The sequence below is a fragment of the Ceratotherium simum genome, chromosome 22, assembly GCF_057802395.1.
Source record: "Ceratotherium simum simum isolate JZ-2026a chromosome 22, ASM5780239v1, whole genome shotgun sequence".
NCBI classification, from domain to species: Eukaryota; Metazoa; Chordata; class Mammalia; order Perissodactyla; family Rhinocerotidae; genus Ceratotherium; species Ceratotherium simum.
Genome location: NC_141921.1, coordinates 1,522,096 through 1,549,979, shown reverse-complemented (window position 1 = coordinate 1,549,979; position 27,884 = coordinate 1,522,096).

Genomic DNA, 27,884 nt, shown 5'->3' with positions numbered 1-27,884 from the left:
TCACAGCAGGTACTAAGGTGAGCTCATGTTCTGGGGAAAGCCATGTTTTCTCTGGCTAACAGATGTTTTGTTAGGTGACATTTAGAAATAAGTCAAAGTTGTTCTTTGTTATTATGCATAATGGATCTCAAAGAATAAATGAAAAGCCTTTTACTCTAATTCAGAATGCATTTTCCCTCTGTGAAGGCTACAGTGGTTGAGTTCTTAAAAGCTCAGGCATGGTGACACATAGAAGAGAATGATATTACTGAGTCTATCTATGAGAACAGGAAAAGAGACTAGTCATGTTTAGCATGAAGAAGAGCAGACTGCCCCCAAATCAGCCTGTTACACTAAGGAATAGGAAAGGCTCCTTATTGCCTTCCCTCCCTGGATAAATGCTTTTATCCTACACCCTAAGAAAAAAGTCACTTGTGTTTTCTATTTGCTGCTTATAATGCAGGAGAAACCACTGCTGGTTTGATGAGAATTTCTACCTAATCAGCATATTCCAATCCTGGTCCAATTTATCAATATCAAAGCTAACCCACACTACTGCTTGGAAAGATGAGAGACAATCAGGAGAAGAGAAGGATGGATAAAGTCCATGGGTTTATAGTCTCATTATCTGCAGGAATTGGGGGTTTTTAGTTTTGTGCTGAGGAAACATACATAAATGGGACCCCAAGCGGTATTTTCCTGACATATCTCTAGGGCCTGCAGCAAACACATGCTGGGCAAGCGTCCTGCTGCCATGTCATGTGGCAGTCACCCAGATTGAATCCTTCTAGCCTGAAGCCCTACTGACAATTCAGGAGCCTGGAATGCTTTTCTAATTGGACAATTGGCCTAGCTATAAGGTCTTGTTTCATGCTGGTTCCTGAAGCCTACCACAGCTTTTTTGAAGAATTTGAATCTCTAATGTACGATTTCCCTCTGCCAATACTTCTGGCAAAGTGACTTCATGCTGGAACTTCAGCAATCTCCTAGAAGCTCAGACCAAATCAGCTGCACCCCTCACTTTCCCAGCCAGTAGTGTTGACTGTGCCTGGATTTGGGCCGCCCTCCAAGAGACGGGGGAAGCTGTTGTGTTACAGAAAGGATGGAGCTCTTGCTATCTGAAGGCTTGTGTTTTGGTGGTGCTGCCCTTTAAAATCTACATGACTTTGGGCATGTCACTGAGTCTGCCTGAACCTTGGGTTGCTCATCTGTGAAGTGTGGATAGAGTCACTAACCCCAGAGTTTGTGTGGCAGAGACTGTGGTTTACCTCACTTAGCACCCATTTAACCCCCTTCTAGGTTACATTCTGTTCTACAAGCAAAACTACATTTTCTGCACTCTCCTCCAGCAAGGGGACAGTCATGGGACATAATTTCCTCCATTTATACACAGTCACACAAGATGTCTATACAGACAAAGAGCAACATGGGGCAGTGGCCACATAGGGAGAGCAACCCATCTGGCAATGTAAGCGGCAGAGACCTCTGGTTCTTCTGGAGCAACCAGGATAGGGTTCCTAGCTTCAGGCCTGAGGGCCACAGAGGTCAAATGGCAGGCACCAGTGCAACAGATTTTCCACTAGAATGGGGCCACGGAGGGACTAGAAGTTTTTCCCGGCTATGGTGTTTTGACAGTGTAACAACCAAGTATGGTTCTCTGCCTCTTTTTGAGATATTGTGAGCTACATAATACTCTTTAATCAATCTATTTCTGCTTAAATCAATTGGAGTGGATTCTGATATCTGCAACCAAGAAGCCTGGAGACAGCAGTTGTTATAAGAATTAAAGGAGTAAACAGAAATTAAAATATCTTATAAACTCCAAGAGTTAGACAAATGGTAGAAACTTATGTTTCATGGCTTCTTGTTTTCTTTTTAAAGATGAAGACATTGCAGAAAATCTAGAGAAGACAGTTGTGATTTAATTCTCAAAACAATTCTGTGTGTGGGCATTTGTACCAGTTCTCTATTTCCACAAGAATGCCAAATAACAAACCACCCTAAAACTCAGAAAATTGTTTATTTCTAGAATCATCTAGGTGGTTCTTCCGGTTTGGCCTGGACTTCCTCATACATTTGGGAGATAACTAGCTATCGGATAATCTAGGCTGGCTTTGTCTGAGGACATTTAGCTGACTTTCCTCATCTCCATGTCTCTCTCATCTTCCAACAGGCTAGCCCAAGCATGTTCTCATGGCCATGGCAGAAGAACAAGGGCACAAGTGGAAACACACCAGCATTACTTAAGCCTTTGCTTGTATCCCATTTGCTAACATCCCATGTCATATAGGTCAGAGAGAGAGCACTACAAAGTTACATGGCAAAAGATGTGGACAGAGAAGGAAAGAGTGAAGAATTGGGGCCATTCTTGCAATCTGCCATAGCATATACATCTCAACTTTATAGACTGCTAAAGAGGCTCAAAGAGATTAAGTAAATTGTCTTGCCTCCCCAACATAGTAAATGGTGATAATGAAAGATTAACCCACTTTAATTTGACTCCAAAGCACCCAGAAACATCCAGCTCCACACATATGAATGTGTGTATATATTTATAAGTATATAACTATATTTTATGTATTTACATATTTATAAAATACATGTACTAGCATATAAACATACACACGTCTATATATGTAAATATACACATACATACTTATGTGTGTGTGTGTGTGTATTAGACATACATATCAAGGGCTCACAGGCCAAATCCAGTTAGAAGCATGTTTTTTTATGACCTGTTAGGTAAGAATGGTTTTTATAATTTTACAGTTTGTAAAGTAAAACAAAAAAACAAAGCATATGCAACAGAGACCATATGTGGCTGGTCTGAAAAGTCTAAAATATTTACTATATGGCCTTTTACAGAAAAAGTTTGCTAGAGAATGGACTCAATGTGTGATTTATTGATACAGAGGCTCCACTTTGGACCAATGTGTAGAACTTAACAAGAAACTCTCTATTAGTGACAATTCTTCCCCAAATAGAAGGGTGGAGTCTTCAGGTACTGAGTTTCTCAACACTGTAAACATTCAAGCGGAAAGAGAACATTCATCAGAAATAGCACTTTCTACTGTGAATAAGAGTAAAACCAGTGAAACCCAAAGGCCTGCCTAATGCTAAGATCCCACGATTCTAAATCATGGAGCTAGGATTTGATGCGTAAAGGGTGGTTACTGGAAGATTCAATTGCCCAAAGATAAAATAGCCTTTCTAGTGGAAATGTCACAGTCCAAAAATAAACAAACAATCAAGCTATGGTGTCTTAACAACTTGGAATTCATTCAATTATATCATTAACATGTTAAAAATTGAAGATGGTAATCATGTATAACTTCACCATCAAAGACTAGAAAAGGCATTAGCTCATTTATTTTGTTTTTCCCTGCATACACGTGTATGACCAAAGCTGAAGGCAGCTGAGCCTTCAGTAAATGGAATTTTGCTTGTGTACCTGAATTTCATGGGTCTTGAATGTTCCACAAGGGAACCAAGCACAGCAAAAGTATTTATATACTCGGACCACTAATCAGGGTTTAATTGGCCTTATAATTAGAAGGGTAAAGAGAAGTACAATTCCCAAATTGCTCATTGTTTTTTTTACATGTCTGTGAAGGACTATTTTATTTGCCTTTGCACCTCCTAGCATTTTAGCACAAAATTAATCATTGAAATTTGTTAAATATTGAATGAATTGCTTGCTTTCTACAAAATTCACCTTTATCATATTTTCTTAATTATAATGTCCAAGTGTACCAACCATAAGCACATTCAGCTCCGTGAGTATTCCTGAAAGAGGAAAAGGATGTTCTTATTCCCAGGCATACTGTGGTTGTTCCAGTGCAAAGGAGCAGATTTGTATGGATTGCTGTCATTTAAGTAGTTTTTCCATGAGGTTTATTTAGTTTTATTTTCAGGAAAGTGGGTTTAAATGTCCTTCTCCCCATTTTACAAATGAAGAAACTGACATGCAGAGGAGTTCAGTGGTTTGCCCCAGGTCACTCAGTCTACGACAAGGTTTCTCAAAGTAGGATCCCCAGACTACCCTGCTCAGTATAATCTAGGGTTTGTACCAGACACTTCAAATGCACCAGTAGAGATGCACTTGGCTTTGCTTCTCTCTGGAGCCTTTGGCTACCTGTCCCACCCCAGCCATTCCTGTAACAAGCAGCTCTGCCAGGTCCCTACTGACTTCCCATGAGTGTAACCTGACAATGCCGTGGTTATGCCCATGGCCTGTGCTTTCATCTCTCATCCTTACTGCCCTGGCTGAGGCATAAGACATCACAAGACCCATTGGCACGCAGGCATTTTCAATCTGGAAGTGCAGAGGAGTTCATGTTCCATGGGGCAAGGCTTTAACCCACGGGAATGGGAGACAGTGGATCAACTCTTCCCCCTCATCCCCCTAGTCTGACCACCTGAGACACAGTGGCTCCACAGGCTATTGGAAGACAGTCTTGTGAGAAACTGGTTTCACTTGACATGGAATGGTAGCCAGCCCAATAACACATCCTTGTCCTGGTACTTCTTCCTTCCCTTCCTCACTCCCTTTTGCCCTCCTAGTACTTCTCTGGGATTCTAGTTCCCAATTAAGTGGTAGGACATAAGCTTTTGCTTTAGGCTTTGCTTTCTGGGACCAAGGCCAGATATTACTAAACTGGAATATCTGGGAGTGGGGCATTTTTATAAGCTCTCCAGATGATTTTCAGGCATCCTACAATCTGAGAACCACTGGGCCTAGAACATGAACCCAGTACAAAGGACTCAAACTTCAGTGATCTTTCCATCCTAATATATGCCAGATAAAAGAAAGACAACCCTATTGCTCTTATGCTGGGCCAAGGAGGGAGAGAAACCTCTCACTGCGCCACATCCACTCCACGCTTCAAGGGTCTGCTGAGTGGTTTCTGACACCTGACAATACCTGCTCCCACGCGGTGCACCAACTCACCTGCCCATCTGGGCAATGAGTCCAGCCTGTCACACCTGTACTGATTTGTGATGTCAGATAGGCTCCACTCTGTCTTATTTCCCAGCTCACAATCAGTCAGACACACTTCCTGGATATGTTGTCCACAGCCATCTCTCTCTCTCTTACTCTCTTCTTTTCTTTCCTTTTTTAACAAGTCTCTCCAACCCTAAAGACTCTGATTACCATCCGTTGCCTCTTTGGTGGGAAAATACCATGTTAAAAAATAAATAAAGTACAGCACTCTCTGCCCCAAAAGTGATCAAGGGACAGAGGTCTCTAGTGCTTTGTTACAGCTGTTTTCACCCTCAGTGTCACATCTTTGAAGCTGGATTAAAAGGGACACTGCCAGCAAACATCTTTGGAAATGTTATAAATAGCAAATCGGCAAGATCAGAGAACAAAAGAGAAGCATAGCCAGTGTAATTAGTTCACTTACTGAGCAAGTTGACTATTCCGAGGCTGAGGACTGTGTTCCAGCCGATGGGACTGGGATGGGAAGGAAAGGAAAATTGACTTCCCCCACAAGCTGAGAGAAGGGCACACACGTGACACCCAAGCCCGCTGGGCTCTCACAGTCCCCATGCCAGGGTGTAAACAGTAGCCCAGAGAAGGAGTATGGAGAGGCAGGAGTCCAAGGGCTGAGTGTATATGAAACATGAGAAGGAAATCAAGGAGGCTGATGCTGGAAAGCAAGCAGTAATACAGGACACAGGGAGGACAGTGCAGGACCCAGGTCATCACGGGAAGGGACTGAGAGATGCTCTTGTCCAGCGTTTTCCAAATAATAATGATGGTAATAATATTAGCTAGTGTTTACTGAGTACTTACTATGATTATAAGCACATTTAGTCCTCTCAAGAACTCCCTTAAGGTAAGTACTGTTATAACCTCCCTTTTACAGAAGAGGAAACTGAGGTGTAGAAAGATTAGGTACTTTGCACAAGGTTACATTCCTAATTGCAAACTTTTTAAAGCAATAAAACATTTTCCTTTTTTTTTAACTCAGAATCCCAATAATGAAAACAGATGAAAGCAGAGGGATGGAAGAAAGGATCCTGGACCACAGAATTCCAGCATTCCATAGAACTCAGCTAGAAACCCATTCCCAGAGGACCAGAGAGGGGAACGGCACTGTCCAAGGTCCCGGGGGCCAGCTAACAGTGAAGCTAGGGAACACGCGTGCCCTGGAGCACACTGCACTGCTCCTTCCAGCAATGTACTTCACCGTTGAGGGGGCTCCTCATGAAAAGTTCATCTCTCCTTTGAACCACCACCAGACTGAGAACTTGGTGCTGTGCATGTAGCACCTACTACAGCTTTTGCCTCCTAACTCATTTACAAGGTCCTTGAGAGCAGAGACTATGCCTGTTTCATCTTTGTAGCTCCAGAGACTCAGCGCAGAGATTGGCACACAACCGGAACTCAGTAAAGTTTATTACATGAATGGATGTTTTGATGGGCAGAGGAATGAATGAATGAATATGTGACCACCTTTTAACCTGTTATTAAAAAATAATTCTGTGGAACACACAAAGTATTTCCATGCCTCACATGAACTTTAATTTTCAATACCAACTGAGAAGGGGTATTATTATTCCCATTTCAAAGATGAAGGACCTCGGGCACCTAAAGGGAAGTTTCTTTCCCAAGGACGCACAGCTAAGAAGTGAAGGAGCTAAGATTGCACTTAGGTCTTCCAACTCTTAAAAATCAATAGCTAAGGACAAATGAGGTATTAGAGTAGTTAAACTCATAGAAACAGAAAGTAGAATGGTGGTTGCCAGGGGCTGGGGTGGGGGAATGAGGAGCTGTTGTTTAATGGGTATAGAGTTTGTTTTGCAAAATGAAGAGTTCCGTGGATGGATGGTGGTGATGGTAGCACAACAATGTGAATGAACTTAAGGCCATTGAACTGTATTCTTAAAGATGGTTAAAATGATAAATTTTGTGAAATTTTTATTTTATCCCAATTAATTTTTTTTAAATCAGTAGCTAACATTTATTATGTATTTGCCATGTGCCAGCACTATTTTCAACACTTCATCTTCTTTAATCCTCACAACCACCCTCTGAGGTCAATATTATTATCTCTATTTACAAATGAGAAAATTGAGTTACAAAGAGGTGAAGCATCTCAGCCCAAGAGGCGTAGCCAGTAACCCAAGAACCAAACCCAAGGAGTCTGCTTCCAGTTGTCATAATAAATGAACAAAAGGAAGACAGTTTGATAAGGAATTGGCTGCGGAGCAGAAGGTGGAGATTAGTCATATGTACACATATCTATCAAAATCTGTATCTGTATTAAATACCCCACCATCTTCATTAAATTGGGGCATCTGAAGGATATGCTTTTATTTTAATTCACTTCTCAGACTGCAAGAGAGTAATCTAATTAAGGGAGGCGCATACACTTGAAGAGCAAGGGCTTTGTATTCTGATAGGACCTGAGTTCAAATCCTGGCTCCAGCACTGTTTGTCTACATGATATTTGACATTTCATATGACCTCTCTGAACCTATAAAATAGAGATAATAATGTTATTGTGAACATGATTATTGTGACCACTACATGAAATAATCTGCATAAAAGCAATGGCCCCCATGCCTGGCTCAACAAATATTAGTTGCCATTCTCATAAAAATTATTGAGAGGAGCCGGCCCAGTGGCGTGGTGGTTAAGTTGGGTGCGCTCCACTTCGGTGGCCCGGGGTTCGCGGGTTCAGATCCCAGGCGCAGACCTACACCATTCATCAAGCCACGCTGTGACGGCATCCTACATACAAAATAGAGCAAGATTGGCAGAGATGTTATCTCAGGGCCAATCTTCTTCACCAAAAAAAAAAAAATTATTGAGAAATAAAAATATCTTGTCCTCAATTCTTAGCACTTATCTAGAGCACTCTTTAGCCTCTGGGTATGAGGATGCTCTAATAGTTCTGGGAAGATTAATATTTGTACTACTTTTCAAGATCTACATAGTAAGATTCCTCAATAAGTCAAAATATGATCATAGGAAAGAAAATCTCTTACTTCTAACTAAATCCACTCTGCTGATGTCTGACTAACCCTTCCTGTGCTGAAAGTCCATTTGTAAGTCTGAGTATCTTCTTCCTACAGCCTTTCATTCTTCAAGTTGAATAATTCCAACTCCATTCATCCATCTCCCCTTTCCACGGCATCACTCTAGCCATGGTGTTGGTACAAAAAGAGCCCTAATGGTCTGGTTGGGGTTGAAGAGAATCAGAAGATTATACTGAACCCAAATATGGCCTGATAATTGTCCAAACACAGCCTAGAATGCTGTTCAACCTGAAATCCACACTAATCCCCAGAACCTTTTCTGTTTTGTTGTTCTCAGTCACTCCTCCGATACAGCAATAAACTCCATTCTCAGTAAATAAGAAGGAATGATTTGGTTGTTTCTGTGTCTTTGTCTTTCATTTAGCTATTGAATACACTAAGTATAACACATCAGGGAGAATAAAATTATGAATCACATTTGAATCCTGTCCTCAAGGAGCATGTATTCTAATAGGGGAGACAGACAAGGGCACAAATAGCTGTAATATGAAGAGGAAAGCTACAACTGCCACAGGAGAGACATTATGAAATGCTCACCTTGCTGCCTAGCACACGGTAAGTTCTCAAAGTGTGGTGGCATTCTATCTGCAGAGCCCATAAAATTAAAACCACAAAAGATCGTTTTGGCTGAGGGGGAATGGAAATCAAGAGAAGCTCAGGAGAAAGATAACTGACTTGAGGACGAGCAGGATTTGCCATCAGAGATAGAAGAATGGAATTCCAGGGATTGGCATAGTGAGTGCAAAGACATAGAAGCACAAAGACAAAGAGACATAGAGAAAAGACTCTTTTAAGGGACCAGGGTCTGGAGAAAATGACAGAAAGAAGAAAGAGGAAAGGGGGAGAGGAGGTTGGAACAGAAACAGGACAAAGACAGAAACAGGACAACTCCTGCTGTTTCACCAGGAGTTCTATGGAGAGATTTTTTCTCCCTAAAAAATAAAGTAATTTTTGTGGACAATGGCATAAGTCATTCATTTATTCAACAATATTTTCTAAACATATGATTCAGTGCTAGAATATATCAAAGACAAATAGGAAGATACAGTGTCTGTCTTCAAGTCACTTAGAATCTATAATGTGAGACAGACATGGAACAACAACAAAAAATTAAGATCTAACATTTATTGAGTGTTTATGTACCAAGTACAATGCTCCTAACAGTAAACATTATAGCTATTTCTATTAATATGAGCAAAGAAACGCTTAGAAATGTTCAGTAACTTACCCAAGCTCACAGAGCTAGCATATAGTGAAGTTGAGATTCAAATTCAAACCCAGAAACTGACTCCTTTACTCTTAAGATTATGCAGTCATGCTCCTAAACAGTATTATGGACAAAAGGAAGAACAAAGGTATGATGGCTACTCCTACCTGGAGTCAGGGAGCATTGTAAAAGGCTTCAGAGAGGAACTTCGCTGGATCTTGACAGATATAGATGGCTCTCAACCAGTGGATGGGAAAGAGAGATTGTATTTATTTTTTATATCTTTAAGTGGTGAGTTCTTCAGTGGCAATGAGTAAATGAAACTTGTTTCCATTCAGCAAATGTAGCACTTTACCCGAGAAACCAAGCCCCACTAACATATTCACCTCCTGAGGCACGCAAACAAAACATGAGGTCTATTAAAATTAACTTATAATTAGCTCAACTCAAAGATAGGAAGTAGCACGTGCAAATGCAGGAAGTGAAAAAGTCTTGTGTATTCTGGAACCACAAGAAACTGAGAGGAGTTGGAGCACGAGGTGCGAGGGAGGGCCCTATGAGGAAACGGATTGGAGAAGCAAGGCAAGATCAAGTAGGCTTCTGTATGCCGTCTCACATAATTTGGGTTTTCTCGCAGGAGCATAGGGCAATTACTAAAATAGCTGGGGAACCACAGGATGATAAATGTATTTTAGACACCTCTGGGACTGTGGCCAGACTGTAGACTAAGAGACCAGTTAGTTTGGGGATTACTGCAATATTCCAAGCGTGGCAAAGAAGTTTCCTTTTCTCCTGGGAGAAAAGCCTCCCTTTAAGTGAAGCCCATGTGACTGAGTTCTAATGAGATCAGGATGGCAATGATGCACATTACTTCCAGATCTGGTCCCTGAAGACTCCCATGAGATTCTCATGCTCTCTCTTCCCCATCTTCTAGCTACATGCAGAGGAGAACAGGTCCTAGATGGTGGTGGAGTCACACAATGGAAGGAGCCTGGGTTCCCGAATGAGTATATGGAGCAGAGCTCCCTGCAACCTACACTGACCTATGACATGAGCAGGAAGCAAGATTTTATTATATTAAGCCACAATAAACCATGACAATATCTGTTGAAGGCAGTGAGAACTAGAATAGAGCAGGGGATGGATATAACAGACATGCAGAGGTAAAACAGACACGACCTGGCCATAGACTGGATCTGAGATAGCCTCTTTCGCTACGGCCTTTAGAAGGAACAAAAATTCAGTAGAAGAATTACCCACCTTTGAGGACAGAGATAGGGATATACAAGAAAGGCGTGATCAAGGTCCTAGCAAAATTCAAAACTACATTTGAGCTCTGCCTCTTCCTTAATTTCTACTTAACAGCTTCTGAGAAAATAATTGTGTGGCAAAATCTCACTTGGAAATTAAACCCCAGGCATAATGTTAGTTCAACATGAGTGCATTAATGCTGCTTTGTACTTGAAAGCTGTAAATGTAAATCTATTCTCTTCATCACAAGTTTGATTGAGATTCCCAAGTACAGTAGTTCACACTGCATCATATTTTCAGTTCCAATACTACCAGCCACGGAGTGACTCTTCAAAGAAGGATCTGTCAGCTTCATATCATGGTAGACAGGATGAATCAGTAATGCCAACATTTTCCTGCCTTCCCTATTCTTGCAGCTTGAGTTAACCAAGAAGTGGTGAGAACTGCATCCAGGAGAAAGAAAGCCAAAGTGGAGGCAGTTGTCCCAATACCCAAAGCAGCATTTCCCCTGAGATACTCAAAGCCACTTTCTACTGCAAACAACAACCACTTATTAATCTTCACAACAGTGTAACAGATGCTATGCCAGCTCCAGAGATACCCAGTGGAAAGAACATGAAGATACAGAGCCAGAAGACATGGGTTCAAGTCTTAATAATATTCATTCCTTTCTTCATTCAAAAAGTGGCTTTGCCAGTGTCACTGTACCAGGTAGTGAAGATGCAAAGGTGAATAACACAGATTCATTACATACAGGTTATCTCATCAAGTTCATCAGCCATGTGACTTTAGGCAATTCCCTTAACTTCTCTGGGCCTTGGGTTCCCTACACAGGCCATTAGCTATATTTTGGCTGCCCAATGTCCATGCCTTCTTTTGGTAACATCAGCACATTTTCCTCTTGTAACCAACTCCTTCCACATTCTCAGTGATGCACTTCTGGTAGAATTGACTCAGACCTCTGGCTCTGAGCTTGGACACGTGAATCAGCCTGGCCAGCTGGGGTAGTGAAGTTCCTTGGTGACAGTGATTGGTTCAAGATTGAGTGCAAGACTCAATCCAACGAGAGGCATGACTTTTGTTTTTATAATCTGGAAATAAGAAGCTCTCTCATTACTCTTAGCTGGGAAGAACTTAGAAGATATATACCTGGAGCTGTCAGCAGCCATAGTGATCCCATAAGAAGTTTTGTAAAGAAGTCAATCCGAAGAAGAGAGCCAAGAACGTTAGAAAGACTAGTCCTGGTGATATCTTTTGAGGTCCTAGCTTGAACAGTGCTTGAACTCAGAGAGAGAAACTTCCAGGTTTTTTAGTTATGTGAACCCTTCATTACCACTTTGGCTCAAGTCAATTTGAGTCAGTTCCTTATAATTCCCAGTAAGAAAAGTCCTAATTGATACATTCCTCATTCATAAATTGATAGAAATAACAATATCTGACCTGCATAATTTCATAAGACTCTAGTTAAAGATAGACATTTTGTCCATACTAGCTGTGTGGCCTTGGGAAAGTAACTTAACCTTTCTGTGTTTTAGTTTCCTTATTTGTAAAATGGGGATAATAACAGGACCAGCTTACAGGGGTTATTTTGAGGAGTAAATGAAGTAACATACGTCAAGTTCTTAGAACAGTGCATAAATACCACTTAAGTATTTACTATAATGCTAATACAACTAATAACATATTAAATAAATTATATTTCATAGCAAATAATAATATAGTTATAAGAAAGGAACTTACCAGTAATTAGAGTTGCCTTGAAAATTAGTTTCTAATCTCCTTATATTATTCAGGGTAGACTGATTGCTATAATACAGAATCCCAAATTTCCTTGGGTTCACACCACAAGATATAATTTCTTGCTCATGTCACAAAACAATGCGAGTTGGTAGGACGGGGGAATTCTGCTCCCTTCAGTCATGCAGGCTCCGAGGCTCCTTCCATCTATGGCTCTGCCCTCCTCTAAGCCCTTGGAGTGCTTTCCTTTCGGCCAAATGATGGGGAAAGACAGCATGGGGTGAAGTGGAGGTTTTTATGGGCCAGGGTTGGAAGCTGTCCATCACTTCCCATCATATTCCATTCCTCAGAACTTAGAACTGTAGCTACATAAGGGGAGACTGGGAAATTAAGTCTAGCTGTGTGGCTGGATGCAAAGGAGACCACAGATACTGGGGAGCACCAGCGACTCCTGCCACATCCGGAAAGCATTCGAAGAGTGGCTGAATGAGCGTCTCTCAGGGAGAATGCTGCTGGGACTCAAAATGATGGCATTATGAGAGGTGAAGTCCCTTAGAGATTGTCAAGTCCAGCTTGTTGAGGAGCTTGACAACCAGCTCCTTACACAAACTTGTCCAAGGTCACCCAGGGAGAGACTGGCAGCGCTGCACCTAGACCCACTTCTAACTTACGTCATTCCTCCCTCCACCCGATCACCTCGTTTCCAAGTTGTCCTTTCCAAATTTAAGCTTTTACTGCCTTTCTGCTCACTGGTTTAGCTAGCTGTTTTTCTTTGGGATGTAATTTACCACTCTTCATGTAACTTTCTTATCCAAGTACCTTATTGCTTTATGCCATCTGCCTCCTTTCATAAAATGTGGGTTTGAAGGTGAGGAGACGAGAATAGAGGTGACTGTGCAGACACTTACCAAATCATGGTGACTACATAGACAGCACAGTAAGGTTAGATGCCGACTGTCTATGGCAGTGAAAACATTTGGCATATCTGGAAGTGTAGTTCTATTGGCTATATATTTTTTTTCACATCTTCTTGCTTTAAGTGGTAGGTTCTTTAGTGGCAATGAGTAAATAAACCATGTTTCCATTCAGCAAATCTAGCACTTCACCCAAGAAACCAAGGTCCACTAACACATTCACCTGCTGACACATGCAACCAGAACATTAGGTTTATTAAAATTAACTAGTAATTAGCACAACTCAAAGAACCATCAGCAGAACCATAATTTAGAATGTTTCCAATTTCTTTTCTGATTAGCTTGGTTCAGCCCTTACTGGATGCATGCCTTCTTCAGTACCTATGAATGATGTATTCTATTTTATTTTATTAATTAATTCAGATATCTCTTTGGAAAATTGAGGCAGAATACTAGAAATGCCACACGGCAGGTGCCCTTCAGAATACTGATTCTCTGGACATGTTGATCTCTCCAAGTTTTTGCCTGTGCTTTGCTGAATACACAGCAAAGGTCCATAAACAGAGTTGATGAATAATTCAATCGTTTCCCCTTCTCAATACCCTTCATCCCATGGGGAGAAAATATTAGGAAACCCTTTCAAGGATGTCTATAATTCTGGAAACTGACAAATGTGTACTTAAAAATAGATGAAGGACCCCAAGTCTCAGGGTTTCACAGAAAGGACTGTTCAATACTCTGTGCCCACTGTTAGCTCTAGTTCCAGGGGAGGTTTTCCAGAAAGAAGCAATGACCTCTTAGACAGCAGTGAGGGGCTCCTTGCAGAGGTCCACGAGGACCCTGAGCAGATAGCTGACCTGCTTTCTCAAATTTCTCAATTTTTAAAGTTTTCTCAGCATTTCTTTGGGGAGTCCAAATTTACTATATTTTTAAATCTGAGACAAATTGTAATTTAATTACTTGTTTTCAAGGTAAGTACTCCTGGCCTGCAATGGAAGGAGTGACTTGATGTGCAGGTGACATACCTGACAGGTAGAAGAGTTTGAGAGCGAAGAACACAGTGTCTGGACCAACACACCCAACTCTACTTCTATCGTTCACTTGAGCAACTCTTCTGCCCCTTTATGCCCCAGTTTACTTAACTGTGAAACGGGAATGATATCAATCCCATCAACTTCATAGGGTTGTTGTGAGAATTAAACAAGTTAATAAATGTAGGAACTTAAAACAGTGTTTGGCATACAGTAAATGCCTTATAAATGTTAGCTTCAAGGAAAGGAAAAAAAAAAAAAAAAAACAGAAATTAGATGACAGTGTTTAAGACTCCAGAACGTCAAAGTTCTTACTTAAGCTGTGCCTTCTCACTTTTAGTGCCTGTCTCTCCACACAGCCATTTATTATGAACAGTTTTTCTCTTCTTAAAATGAACCAAATGATTTCCCTATTGGTTACTGATAATAATTGCCACTATCTGAGTACCTATCAGGACCCTTATGATGTAGGCATTATCCACAATTTAAAGATAAAACTGAGGCTCCGAGAGGTTAAGTATCAAGATCATTGTAGTGGATTAAAGATGGTACAACTTCTTTGACATCCTCCTATTGAGAGATGGGATTGAGTTCCCCTCGATCCCTTCTTGAAGCTGGGATGGCCTGTGACTGCTTTGGCCAACAGAGCACAGTAGACATGATGTTATGCTGGTTCTGGCCTTAGTTTCCCCCCAGCTGAGAAATGAGGACCCTAACAAAACCTGCCATTCCTGCTTCACAAAGTTATGAGGATCAGACGAGTTAATGGATGTGAATGTGTTTTGTAAAATAGAAAGCACTATACAGGCATTAAGAATTACTATCATTTGTACAAGCTAATTATACTCTGTATTATTATATAACAATAAAAATCACCTGCTTTATAGCGTTGCTTTGTCGATACGTGTAATTTAGACTCTGGGGACCCTAAAGAACAACATGCAACATCTACTTCTAAATTGTTCTCCACAGGTAGGTTATGTCTCTGCAACAGCAAAACATCTGTTCAGTTCAATTCAGCCATTTCATTTAAAGTCACCTAAACCAATTGCTTAGTGGCTTGTGGGCTGAGAAAAAAAAAAAGAACATGGAAAGACTTGCCTTGCACTATTTGTTTCTGGGAAATCAAATCAATAAATACTTGTTGAGCAACTATGCACTGAGCATGGAGCATTGAGCTTGGGTCTTGGTGATTTAAAAAAGGCAAATCAAGTCAAGAAGGTCCTGCCCTCAAGAGATTTAAGATCATGATGGGAGAGCATGGGAAAGGGGCAGCACTCTCTGAGGGAACCCTTGGTGACTCCTTTCGTAAAACAAAGCTTCTTCTCTCGTGTCAGAGTGTGTTCCTTAAAGCTTCCATTCTGTGACTATCAACTGCTAAATAATGACTTGTCTTTAATTAAGACACAATTGTGGGGCCGGCCCCGTGGCTTAGTGGTTAAGTGTGCGCGCTCCGCTGCTGGCGGCCTGGGTTCGGAACCCCGGGCGCACACCAACGCACCGCTTCTCCGGCCATGCTGAGGCCGCGTCCCACGTACAGCAACTAGAAGGATGTGCAACTATGACATACAACTATCTACTGTGGCTTTGGGGGGAAAAAATAAATAAATAAAATCTTTAAAAAAAAAAAAAAAGACACAATTGTGATAAAACATTTTACCTGTTTTTGACCCACCATTAGGAATATCTGGGCTTTAAATTACTAAGGTCATCTCAGGATGGGTCTGCACCAAGCCAAGTCATAGCCAATATCCCAAACTCCACCTTCAAGACTTAGCTCAGGGTTCACCTAATCCAGGAAGCCTTCCTTCATTTCTCTTCCCATATACACGCAGCTCTCTCCACACGCATATATAACATACACTCAGATACAGCCAGACCCTTCTCTCTTCTGCCGTAAAAGTCTCTACTTCTCTCTGTCACGGTGTTTCTCAAATTCAAGGGAGCATCAGAATCACTGAGGGCTTGTTACAACACTGATTGCTGGTCCCACAGCCAGAGTTTCCAATTCAGTAAGTCTGAATGGGTGGGGCCTGAAAATGTGCATGTGCAAGTTTGCAGTTGATGCTGATGCTGCAGGTGTGAGGACCACACTATGAGACCACTGCTGTGTCATATCTCATTGCTCACACTGCACTGTAATCATGTCTTTGCGTGTCTCTCAGTCTAAAAAGATGTATTAAGTGTCTATTGTGTCTCTTAGTAGACTATGTTGAACCTTTCAAGTTCAGGCACTTATCTTCTTCAGCTCTATAAGCCCAGAGCCTAACCGAGAGCCTGGCATATAGTAGACTTGGTGAGTGTTTGTTGAACAAATAACTAGATGAATGCTACATCTTGAGGTCAAAGGGCATCCATACACAAGGCATTTGAGAAAGACTCAAGGGTTTAGCCAGTAGATATGGAGCATGGCCATGTAGCTGGTACCCCTAAGGATTTAAGACATTGCCTGCAACAATTACCACACTACCCAGCCACAGAGTGAGCACTAAGTTTATTACTGGGCTCAGGTTCGAACTGCCACCATTTGAGTATGTCATGTGAATACAGAATCCAGGATGGGGAGCAAACCTAAAACCAAGTCATGAGAGAGAATTTTAAAAGAATTGGAAATGAAGCTTTTGGAGAAGATAAGATTGGGGGTGGGAGGTTGGTCAGAAAGGAATGGAGTTAAAGCTAGGTTGACACAAAGAACTCTCATGAGTAGAATGGAATTGACTTATTGTTGGAGCCTCAGAGTGTGGAACCTAAACTCAAACACCCTTCACCAAACATTTATCTATGCCCCAGGATTGAAGTGCTAGCATCCAGAAATGAATCAGACACAGTCCCTACTGTCTTATGAGGCAAAGATTTAAATGCAAGTGGTTTATGTGGGAGGCAATGCCCAGAAGCACCAGTAGGGGAGTGGAGAAGTGAGGCATGGAAGGGAAGGAAGCCAGTACCATGGGTGGTGGCACACAGATGCTCTTTGTGGGCAACTGCAGATCAGTCCCCCTGGGCACCTCTAGGAGATGACAGAGACTGTGCTTCAGAGTTGTCTCATACTTTGAGTTGGTTGAGGGCTGCTCCTGGGGGATATTAATTCCCGGGTACTTCCAGCCTGCTGCAACTATAGGCAGATGCACCAAGAAGCCTTCAGCAGAATGGTGAGTGCCTATGGATGTGGGTGGGGCACCAACAGCATCTACTACACCTACCTACAAAAAGCGCCTAGAAACAAGAAGAAGGTGGACATAAACCATCATCTGTGGTACAATTCCAACTAAGCACTAAGGGTTCCTGTGAACCATGAGATTCTAAGGTTCACCAGGACAATAGTAACAACTAACGTTAGCATATTATTAGCCTGCTAGCAGCCCTTTAAGAAGAGGTACTGTTATAATATTATTCATTTAACCAATGAGAAGACTGAGGCCACGACTGCTGAAGTGACTTGCCCAAGGTCCAGTTGGAAACAGAACCAAGATTACAGAGGAGCCTGCCTGGCCTCCATTTGAGGCTCTCTGCTCTACGACCCAGCAGCATACAGGAGGCATTCTGAATTCACAGCCCATGGACAGACTTCCATCTGAGTAAGGTTCCTTCAGGATGACTCCTTCCGGCAAGACTTATTTTTTCTCTCGCTGGCTCTGGTCTAATAATAGTATTGTTCTGTTCTGCAGAGACTGCCTGAACTTAATTCATGGGCCTCCCGCAAATCAGCACCCTCCCAGGCCTTTTTCCTCTGTAGCTATGACCTGGTTTATTCCCACATCCACAATAAACTCCAGCTCTCCCTGCAAGGGTGTGTAATTTTCAAACAACATGTGTTTCTAAAGCTGCAGCTTGCTGCTAGTGTTTGTCTGAGGTCTTCTCACCCACGGCCCCTTGAGGCCCCAAGATCCTGTTCGTGCTAGTTAAGTATACAAAGTGGCCCCAAAGTAGGTTTTAATTAATTCAGCTGTTTAGCTCATTGAACTAAAAAATATCAAATTAAATGACTCCTTTTTAGCCTAGTGCTTTTGTTTTCACTTTTTTCCACTTCACCAGCAATGGCAGCCAAACCATATGATTTCCCCAATGCTGTCATTAAGATTCTTTAATTGAATGACGAATGTGCCAGCAAACCTGATGAACATTGGTCATTAGAAGTAGCGTGAAAACACTAAGATGGTGCGTAGTTGTAAGGATCTGTCCTTCCCTCAGTGCTCTGAAACCTGTGTCTGATGCTTCCTTCTTCTCCAATGCAGAGCCAACCCAGTCTGTCCCTGACTCTCAGATAGTCGATGTCAAGTTCATATTCCTTTCTGAGGTCAATTTGTGAAACTTTCTAAAACTGGCCAGCTGAGTATTTTCCTAACCATTTAGGGCATTATTTGTATATATCACTTCCCAGTAAGAACACTTCCTCGTTGTATTAAGATTGTGTTATAACCTCCCACAAATAATATACCTACCTGCTGGACAAACTTCCTAATTTCTAGACACTCTATCTCCCAGATACTGCTGTTTTATGTGACTCATAATGTCTGCTTTGAGCTTAGACATTTATTGAGCGTCAGCTCTGTGTTAGGTTAGTGGTTGTGGTAGACTATAAACATGACCACAGTTCTTGCACTCGTGTATTTATGTCCTTTGCTGTGTGATTTTGCAGCTCAAGTGTGGCCTCTATTTCCCTTCCCCTTAAATCTGGGTTGGCATTGTGCCTTTAATTGGCCAGTAGAATGCAACAGAAGTGATGGTGAGCCAGTTCCCAGCCCAGGGCCTAAAGGCTTTGCACAAGTCTGCTCTCTCAGGACCCTGCCTCCACCACATGAACAAGCTTGGACTAGCTCCTGGAGGATGAAGGGACCATGTAAAGCAGAGCTGACCTAGCAAGTTCATCCCAGCTGGAGCTCCAAACTTGTGAGAGAAACCAACCAAGATTAGAAAAGCCTCAGCTGATATTCCAGCTAACCCAGATACGTAAGAAAAGCCATCCTAGATGAGCCAATTCCCCCAGCTGACCCGCAGACTCATGAGTTAATTAAATATTTGCTGTTATAAGCCACAAAGTTTTGGAGTGGTTTGTTATGCAGCAATAACTAACTGATACAGTGGTTTTTAAATATGGTACAGAAGTAGGTTAGGGTGGTATGGTGGACTGAACGTTTGTGTTCCCCCCATAACTTGTTTGTTGAAACCCTAAAACCCACTGTGGCTATTTTTGGAAATGGGGCTTCTAAGGAAATAATTAAGGTTAAATGAGGGCATAAGGGTGAGGCCCTGATCTGATAGGATTAGTGTACTTATAAGAAGAGATGCTAGAGAGCTCACCCTTTTGTGTGCACACACCGAGAAAAGGCCACGTGAGGACATAGTGAGAAGGCAGCCATCTGCAAGCCAGGAAGAGAGCTCTCACTAGAAACCAAATCAGCTGGAATCTTGATCTTGGACCTCTAGCCTACAGAATTGTGAGAAAATAAATTTATATTGTTTAAGCCACCTATTCTATGGTATTTTATTATGGCAGCCCTAGCAGACTAATACAGGTGGAAAGTATAAAGGAATCTACAGGGTATGGAAATACATATGCGTGGTTGAAAAAAGTAAGAAACCTCCTATTAACCGCACTCCTACCACTGCAAGTTGCAGCTTAAAAAGCAAAGTGCTCGGCACTGGGAATATAAAGATTAGAGGTTAGAGTCTCTACCTCCAAGTTATTTATGGGCCCGTGAGGGTGACCTTGCCCAGCCATTGTGGTTTCCCAGAACCATCCCGGTTTTAACGCTGAAAGTCCCATATTCCAGGAATCCCCTCAGGGCCGGGCAACCTGAGGCGGTTGGTTGCTCTTGGTCCAGTAGGAGAGGCAGATACCTAAGCAGAGAGTTTTAACATGTTGTGTAAGTGCTTTGGTGTTGACAGTTGTGGTAGTATCACCAGTAGTAAAATCACGCCCAGCACACGCTGAGTGCTTCTTATATGTTATGCGTTGTGTAAAGAGCTCGATACAGAGTTCCTTATTAATAGTCACATCTGTTCTGTAAAGTCATCTCATTTCATGGGAGAAAATTAAACCTCAGAGGGAGTCAGTAACTTGCCCAAGATCACAAAGCTAGTAAGTAGTGGAGCTCAAATTTAGTCTCAGGCTAATTCCAAAACTTATTTTCTTAAACATTAAGCCGTACTTCCTCCACCACATACATACTCCCGTCAATGCAAAGCCAGGGCTGGGGAGAGTATAATGCAGCAAAACCCAAACCAGATTAGTCATTCAAAGAAGGCTTCCTGGAGGAAGTGACACCTGAAATGAATCCCAAGAGATAAATGGGAGTTGGTCAGGAGACAAGTGAGGTGAGACTCTCCAGGTGGAGAAAACAGCTTGGACAAAAGTAGAGAAGGATGAAACCACACGGGATACGTGGGAAACTGTAGGCTGATCAGTTTTGCTTCAGGATAGAGTGTGAGTTGGGGTTTGCTATGAAATGAAGCTCAAGACAGTTATAGGTTTGAGTTCTAGTAGTTATAGCCAATCAGAATCCAATGAGAGATGGGTTTCCTTCCATTTCAAAACATTTACACAAGGAAACCAATTAATCCTCTTTGTTGTAGAACATTTTCCATGTGACAAACTGATTTGAGAACTAACACCACCACACTTGCAAATCTGGAACAAAAACATTGTAGTATCACATGCTGAGAACCTGAGGCTAACAAGAAAAAAGAAAAAAAGGAAAAAAAATTTACCTTATGAAAAGTCATTGGCAAATGTGCTAAGTAGTTGTTTTCCAATGCAAATAGTGATGAGAATGAAATAAAGCCACCATTTAGCCATTGCATAATGTTTTTTTAAAGACCAGGAATGTCAACATTGTGTAGACCTTTCAGCAGAAAGGCTAAGTACATTTGATTGACATATATGCAAGAGATGTAAGCAAATTAAAGAGCCAATAAAAATGTCTGGCCCAATTTTACTTGCTATATTGAATGTATTTTTTTCTAACTGGCTTAGGATTAATTCATTCATTCCTCCATTGAAAGAGATTTGTCAAGCACCTAGTACTATATCTGGTACTGTCCTTGGTACTGAAAACACATTTGGGGAATATTTGAACCCTGTCTTAAGGACATTACAATCTGATGGGAAAGCAGATGTGCAGACAATTAGAGAATGATGGAATACATGCTATAACAGAGGTGTATATAGAGTGCAGTGAGAAAGTTCCCCTTAGTCTGGCCAGGAGAATCAGAGAAGGCTTCAAATGACCTTTGCCCCGACTCTTAATGAGAAGAGTTTTCCAGAAAGATGTAAAATAACTATAGCTCTACCATTTATTGAGCACTTAAGTATCATTCAAAGCAACAAACCCTTTATATATATTATCAAATGTAATACTCACAACAGCTCTACAAGGTAAGTATTATTATCTCAATTTTTAAAATGGAAAAACTGAGCCTCAAGAAGTCCAAGATCTAGCAACTAAGTACCAATAGAACAAGGATTTGGATCAGCATCTGCTTGACTTCAGAGCTGTAGTTCTTGACCTTATGCTGCGTGTTTTCCCACTGGGAAAAGGCATTCCAGGTGGGGGAAAAGCACAAGAGAAGGCAGAGAAGCTAGAATTGGCACAGCGTGTTCATGAAACAGTCAGCAGGAATGCATAGCAGAAGCACAGGCTGTGAAGTGAGAATGGTGAAAGATGATCCCAAAGCAACAACCATGTCATGAGAAATAGTCTGGACTTTATCCTACACACAAAATAATGGGTTAATAGGTAAAAATAATAGCAGAGCATTCTTCTTGATCAATGTTTTCTTTCTGAGCTGAGAAAATGTATTGTAATCCACATGAAGATGAGCAACATCAGAGCCCTCTGGTCCAAAAGGTTTGTGTTGGAGAAGCTATGTTGCTGTAGAGAAGTCGTGTATTCATTTATTCGGTAGTTGTTTTTATTCCAGTTGTTTTCTTAGCACCTATCATGTGCCAGGTCTTGTACTAGGTACAAGGAATTGGTGAACATAAGAAACATGGCCTCTGTTCTCAGGGAGCTCACATGCGGATGAGATAGACAATATACAACGACCAAATACTTAATCACAAACTGAGAGAGGTTCTATGAAGGGAAGGGTGCTATAAGGGGTTAAGCACAAGGAATCTGGGGGCTTCAACACTTTCTCTGAGGAAAGGTTATTTAAGGTGAGTTCTGAAAAGTAAGTAGAAGTTAACTAGGTGAAGTTAGGGAAGAGAGCCTTCTAGGCAGAGGGAACCAATCTTGCAATGGTCCTGAAGCAGAAGTTGTCATGGATGGCTTGATGGAGAAATAGAAGCCAAGGTGAGGTGAGGAGTACTGGAGATGAGGCCAGAAAAGCAGGTCCAGACCAAATCACACAGGGTCTCATAAGCCATGGCAAAGATACTGCTCTGGGGTCTAGAGCCTTGTAAAAACTTCTTGAGAGTTATTTCCACAGTTAAGATTTGTCCTAGAAAAGAAACATCTCCACTGTCTGACACAGTTAACTATGTAACTTCTAGAATCTCTCCCTTTTGTCCTAGTTGCTTAAAAAAATCAGAGCTAAAATTATTTTAGACATTTCATTCAAATCGATATGGTGATATGTGGGTCATTCAGTCCTTCCAGAAATTTCCTCTGAAGTGATATTGATTTTTCACATTGAGAAATTCATTCTAATGAAACAACTTACTCTGAAGATCATGTTATACCTGCTCTTTGCTTTGTGAGTTTTGCGATGGATTTCAGCCAAAGTATGAGCAGTTGGCAATCGTTAGAAATAAGTCATATGACTACTATTTCAAGAAAACAAATGGAGAAGAAAGTGAAGGTTAATACAAGGAAGTGAGAAAAGACACAAGCTTAAATTGCTATAACCAGAAGAAGATAGTATTTTCCATTGTCTAGGACTTTAAGGCTTAAAAATATTCTCAAAATGCTTTCTCCTGTATTTTCTAATTTTGCCCTCATAGCAACTCATGATTCTCCCCATTTTTTGGATGAGGACACTGAGGCAATGAGAGATGAAATAACTTGCCTGTGGTCTCTTTGCTAGTTATGAGGGAAATGAGATTCACAGTCAGGTCTAAGACTCTAAAGTTAATGCTCTTTACTCTACACCTCATTGCCTTCAATGAACTCGCAGAAATGATTTTGGATGCTCTGTCCTTAGGGATGATCTGCTGTGCAGACACAGCAAGTGCACAAACCTTCTAGCATTTCACAGCTGGTCTACCTTACAAAGTAGCTGTGGTCTCCTGCCCCAGATCCCGCAAAACCCCTCCCCTCCTGCTGGGTTAAACATCACCTCACTGTGTGGCTCCATAAAGGAAACCCTGGGAAATTAATGGCCTTGTTACCACCATTGGTGCTTAATGACCCTGCAGTTTCCTGTGGAGTGTATTCTCCCTGGTCCTGTTGTTAATGAACCACTTCTTCATTCTTTGGTTCCAATGTAAGTCTTTTACAGCAGAATCACATTTTGGAGCCAGAGAAGAACAGATTGAACACCCACTAAGTGTGAAGCATTGTACTATGTGTTTTGTATGCATTGCCTTGCTGACAGCTCATTTAATCTGAAAATGTTCCTGTGGTGTGGCCATTATTATCCCATTTTACAGATGAGCAAAGTGAGTCACAGATAAGTTAGTTAACAGGCAAAGACCGTACAGTTAGTAAGAGGTAAAGCCAGGATTTGAATCCAAGGAAGTGGAACGCAAGGCTCACATTCTTAACCACCACTCTCAAACAATTCTGCCTGAAGCCCAAACATTGAGGCCATCCAGTTGGTTTGCTTTGGGAAGGTTGTACAAACCTTACTACATTTATTGCCTCTTCTCTTAGGTACATGAAGAGTTACAGAAATACAATCTCCCCCACTCTTGGAGCTCCCTGAAATTAAGACAAATGCAGCTGGTGGCCAGAAACTTAAGCCCATCCCATTTTATATTAACTTAATAGAGTACAACACCCCAAAGCTTTTATTTCTTCCCATCATTCCTCCCAAATTGGAGGAAAACGTCATCATGAAGATAGAAGGAGTGAGCCAGGGTACATGTCATTAGAATCATTTCTAATTTCTGCTGATTTATGTTCCATTCAGGTACACATCAGCTGGTTCTTGAAAAATTTTAGTTAAATAAGACAAACAGAGCTGCTTAGAAGTGGTGGGGTTATCAGTGTTCCAGATCCAACATGGTTAACAGACCCCCCAACCTCACCTGGTATTTTGTTGCTTTTGAATGCTGGTTCTTAGAGTCAATTACAGAAAAAGGCTAAAAACACTTGCAAAAAATGATACATCACTGAGGCTGTGTTTTTAATATAAGTATCTTCAGGTAAATATCTGATTCTGGGAAAGAAGAAACTGCAGCGATCTGGTCATTTTTAGAAGTCAAATTTGGTATGATAAGGAATGGAGCAAAGAGCTTTGGGCAACTTACCCTTTTGTGAGTCTCAGCTTCTACATCTCTAAGAAGAGGGATTTAAAGAATCACCGAGGCCCTTTCCAGCCCAGACATTTCATGTAGAGAGATTTCAAGTCTGGATATCAAAAGAAGGGTCAGGTAAGTTTGGCTAAAGCCAAGTCACTTTGTTGAGCTGCTGAAAGGTCTACATTCTGGAGTCAGCCTCTTGTGCTTTCCAAAATCAGGACTTCAACACCTGCCCTCTTCATCTGACAATCCCTATGTGTGATGATTTCATCTCCTCAATTGTTTCTCATGGCCATCCACTGGAATCCATCCACCCCTCTCCATGTTGGTTGCCATCACTTTAGGCCAAGCCACCACCATCTCTTACCTAGATTATTCCAAGCTCCTTTTAATTGTAACCCTACCTGAGTCTTGTACCCATTTAACTTGGTCCTCTGCACTACAGCCAAAGGAATAATTCTAAAATGCAAAACATGTCACTCTCTAGTTTAAAACATTTCACTGTCTCATCAGAGTCTACAGAGAAAAAGAAAGAAAGACCTTTCCAATTACTTCTACTTACATTTCCAGCCTTATTTTCTACTGCCTTCCATCAAAAATTTCTTGCTTTAAGAATGCCAAATTCTACACACCATGCCATGCCATTAAATTCTCCAAGCCTTTGTTTTGGCTGTTTTCTCTGCCAGGAATGCACTGCCCTCATCTTTCAGATCGGTAGCTCTTACTCATGAACCCTCTGAGCTAGATGACTTCTTGAACCCCTGTTTGGAACAAGTGCCCACATTGTGTGCTTCCATAATACCCTCTTCATACCTTTTGCCTATCACCGGCTGGATCATCTTTACGCTGTAAGGAACATCAGCATTTAGAGGCTACACTTAGGATTAAGTGCTGCTAAAGGAGACTCAGAAGGATAAACCAGGGAGGATGAGCATGTTAGGAGAGTGTGGCAGCAGAAAAGCTGAAAGAAAAAGGTGTTTTAAGAAAGATGGGAATATATAGAGAACTCCTAAAACTCAACAATAGAAAAACAAACAACCTGATACAAAAATGGGCAAAGGACTTGAAGAGACATTTCTCCCAAGAAGATATATGAATAATCAATAAGCACATGAAAAGATGCTCAACCTCGCTCATCATTAGGGAAATGCTGCTCAAAACTACAATGAGATACCACCTCATACCCATTAGGATGGCTGCTATCAAAAAACCAACCCAGAAAATAAAAAATGTTGATGAGGATGTGGAGAAATTGGAATCTTGTGCACTGTTTCTGGGTATAGCGGCTATAAGAAACAGTATGGCAGTTCCTCAAAAAATTAAAAATAGAATTACTATATGATCCAGCAATTCCACTTCTGGTATATGTCCAAAAGAATTGAAAACAAGGGCTCAAATAGATATTTGTTCACGACAGTATTATTCACAATAGCTAAATCACAGGAACAACCTAAGCGTCCATCGATGGATAAACAGATTTTAAAAATGTGGTACACATACAATGGAATATCATTCAGCCTTAAAAAGGAAGGAAATTCTGACACGTGCTACAACACGGATGAACCTTAAGGATATTATGCTAAGTGAAACAAGCCAGTTACAAAAAGACGAATACTGTAAGATTCCTGTTATACAAGGTACCCGAGTAGTCAAAATCACAGGGACCGAGAGTAGAACGGTGGTTGCCAGAGGCTGGAGGAAGGTGGAATGGTGAGGAGTCCCCCTTAGACAATGTATCTATCGTTTAATGGTTACAGAGTTTCATTTTACAAGATGAAAAGAGTTCTAGAGACGGATGTTGGTGATGGTTACATAGTAATGTGAGTGTACTTAACGCCACTGAACTGTACACTTAAAAATGGCTAAGATGGCGAATTTGATGTCATGTATATTTTACCATAGTAAAAAAATCGGAAAAAATAAACATGGAGTTGGTCTCCAGTATAAACTTCTGCTTGGACATCTGGTGAAATGAGTTCTGAAAAATGACCACTGGATTGAGCAACATAGAAATCCTTGGTGATCTCAGAAACAGCTTTTGGGTATGTTGAATAATGAATGAGCAAACGGATTTATTTCTTTACTGATCTCAATTCTGGCTAATGAGCTTGCTAGCTTTCAGAAGCAGTAGCTTTGTAGGAGCAAACTTTTCGCAACTTTTTTTTAAATGAGATTATGTCTTACGTTGGAGCAAGGCTAAGTTTTTGACTGAGCTCACCCTTTCCAAACAAGCAGATTCAATGTGGCTGCTCTTGGGGCAGGCCACTGTGGCCTCAGCAGGCTCCTTTGACTTCTAGCTGGAGTGAGCAATCCTGGAAAATCTAATCACAACAAGTAGGGAATCCGAGCTGGGGTTTTCTTTCCAGCAGTAGGATTTTCAGCACGGGCAGGTTTCAGACAGCCTCTGCCAGGGAAGCCAATGTATCAAAGGCCATTTGGAGAGATAGATGCTCTGTTTCCTTCCCTCTTGATGCAACTGTAGAAATGGGCCTTACTGAGACTATTAGCATAAAAACCACATGCCTCACTGTGATCTACAAGGCTGACTTCTGTGCTCTCCTCTCCTATCACCCTCTCTCTGGTTCTCTAGGCTAGAACCATCCTGGCCTTCTTTGTGCCTCTTAAACACTCCAAGCATGTCTGTATCTCTGGGCCTCTGCCCTTGCTGTTCATTTGCTAAAATTCTTCTCTAAGATCCTTGGAAGTCTGGATCCTTCTTGTCATTCAGGTCTCAGCTCAGCTGTTCCCCATGCTCAGAAAGGCCTTATGTGACCACCATGGTCAAGACAGTCCTCAGCCCCGGTCACTCTCTGGCCCACTCCCTGGTAGTATTTTCTTTACAGCACTCATATCTCCAAGAGATAGCCTTATTGATTTGTGTGTGTGGGTGGCCACTGTCTGTCTCTCTTCATCAGATGGTTAGCATCCTGAAGGCAGGGGCCCATCAGTCTTGGCACTGATATACCTCATTAACCAACAGCACCCAGCACAGACTAGGCATTCTGTTAAATAAATGCATGAATGAAGGTTTTCAAATGACCACAAATGTTCACTCATTAGCCACGTTCTCCACATCTGCACATCAGGCCTCCCAATTACTCCTTGGGGCTCCCCAAAAGGCTAGAGTCTAAGTTCCTCAAAAGGATATGATCCAGGGAGCCAGCCCCGTGGCCAAGTAGTTAAAGTTCCACACACTCTGCTTTGGCAGCCTGGGTTCACACGTTCGGATCCCTGGAGCACACCTACTCCACTCATCAGCCATGCTATAGAGGCATCCCACATACAAAATAGAGGAAGACTGTCAT